Source organism: Aptenodytes forsteri, unplaced genomic scaffold, assembly GCF_000699145.1.
Source record: "Aptenodytes forsteri isolate BGI_AS27 unplaced genomic scaffold, ASM69914v1 Scaffold149, whole genome shotgun sequence".
In the NCBI taxonomy this organism is placed as follows: domain Eukaryota; kingdom Metazoa; phylum Chordata; class Aves; order Sphenisciformes; family Spheniscidae; genus Aptenodytes; species Aptenodytes forsteri.
This window is the reverse complement of record NW_008795560.1, coordinates 574837-577184: the sequence shown is the minus strand read 5'-3', so window position 1 is coordinate 577184 and position 2348 is coordinate 574837.

The window sequence follows — 2348 nt, the reverse complement described above, 5'->3', positions numbered from 1 at the left end:
GGAGCCGCGCCCGCTCCGCCGGGCCCCCCCGGGAGGGATGCCCAGGGCAGCGGCAGGGGATGCCTCTGGAGGCGGGTGTGCTCGCACCGGTGTTTAACAAGGAGTAAAAGCACAGCCACCACCCAGATTACAGCGTGCTTCTTACTCACCCCGTCTGCTACTTGCAAAGTGAATCTCCAGCTCTGCTTTAGGGCAGTGAAAAGGATCCACAAAGAGTCATTCCTCCCTCTCCCAAACAACAACAAACTTAACAAAATCTCCTTCTGTTTAACAGCTGGCAGCATAATTTAGTCTCACTATGTTTGGAAAAGAAAGGCGAGACCCTCCTTGGGACAGCTGCACACACACCCTGAGAGTAGTGACAGTCCACCTTGCTTGTAACAATCCATGTCATCAAATACAGATGGTAGAGAGAGGACGAGGAATGAAACACCAGGTAACAGGCTAATCCAAGCCCCCCCTTCTCTCTGTCACACCTGTCCCATCTCCTAAAGACATTGTCACAGCAAGACCGTGAACAGATGACCTTCCCCTCACTGACCACGAGATGCTGAGAAGCTGCAAGAGCCGTGTGGCGAGACCATGCCATCAGCAGGCTGCGCTCTGCTCTGCCCTTTGAGATGAGCTCCCAAGACCCACGCCGAGCTCTGGGGCAAAGCTGCCACAGACAACAGCGAGTTTCAGACTCGCATAACACAGCTTTACAACTTGGACAACCTCCCCATTGGTTATTTCTAGGAAGAAGAGGCATAGGAAAAAAAACCCACCAACATACAATATATAACTGCAAGAAAGGCTAAGTATGTATATATAGCGAATAAACTACAAAACACCTGCAGGCACAGGTGAGAAGGACCAACTGCCCATGATAAAGCTAATTACAAAGGCCTCACTTATTTAGCCACAGGAAGGAACGGGCACTTCGGTGAGGGACTCCGACACGACTCAGAAGCGCCGCTTGGCAGAACCAGCCCTCTAAAGCTTTTTTAAAAAATAGTCAGATCTTGAAATTGGCTCAAGTGGGATTTTTTTTTCCCTTTAAATCTAAGCTTTTAGACTACTCAGTCATGCTTACAAGGTTCCTGCTGCACGATTAAGGGCTGGAAATTCATATTTTCTCAAAGCAAAACCAGAGGTTTCTGGTTGTGGTTTCTGGGTAGACCAAAGCATCTTAAAACGCCTTGTAGTAACAGAAGGGAAAGCGTTAAGGCAGCAGTGGCAGCTGCCCATGGTCTTCTATTTCATGGCGTTCCAGGACTTGCCAGACCAAAGATGTTGTAACTGCCTTAAGAGGATGCCAAGTTCAGGACCACGTAATTATTTACTTAGCAACTCTTCCTAATTACACAGCACAGTTGTGAACTGATAGCACACTTTGTTTAAATGTTAATAACTTATGCAGACGCTGGCATTTAAAAAGCCTTCGTTGACCGCTGTCTAACATATCCACACAATCCATCTTCAGAAAGCACTAACACTGCCTGTGCACTAAGGCACCACCCAGAGCCGGTCCAATTTCTTCATTTTGGCAGAAAAAACCCAGAAAGCCACATTCAGGCTGAGGAGGCGCAGAGGAGCCCGCTGCACCCAGCCAGCCCGCAGCCGGCCTGGGGGTGACCTCTAGTGGCCCAGCACTGCTTGCCTCCCTTCCCAGTCTGCACCAGTTCACACTGCCTCCCTTCCCAGTCTGCACCAGTTCACGTCTTTCTACTCTATTTTTTTTACATTACCTCCTGGATTTCAATCCGCTTTCTATAACGCGGTACTGAGCACCTGACGTTACAATCCTAAACCCCGCAGGTACAGGTCTGTGGTGACTAATGAAAGAAATGGTAAAAAGCAGCACGGTCTTGAAAGGCATTTTCAGCCCCACAACGGTGCTGTGGCTGCTGCCTGCAAGCATTTGGGAACAGTAAAGAATACTTACTTGAGAAGTAAGGTCGTTCTGCGCTTTGCAGCCCGGTATTGCACACAATAGTTACCAAACAATTGCCTTGAATTCAGAACACGGGTGGCAGAAATACAGCTATTTAAGAGCGAGGAAATGGAAGGGAGATGTGGGACCCGAGTACACTCTGCAAGGGGTAGATGACACTTCAGAACTGGCAAAACAGGTAAATTTGCATGGCTGCTTAGTTCTAAGATACTAGGTACTGCCACAGAAATGACAAAGAAAACCCCAAGAGTTAAGACCAAAGGATTTCGCAGGGAAATGTTTGTCTCCATTTCTTCTCCAGACCTCACAGGTCAGAAAAGTTCGGGTACTGCAAACAGTAAAGACAAACTTAACACAACTCATCTCTCCCTCAACTAATCATATTATTTGATGGGATGCTCCTTTGCTATAC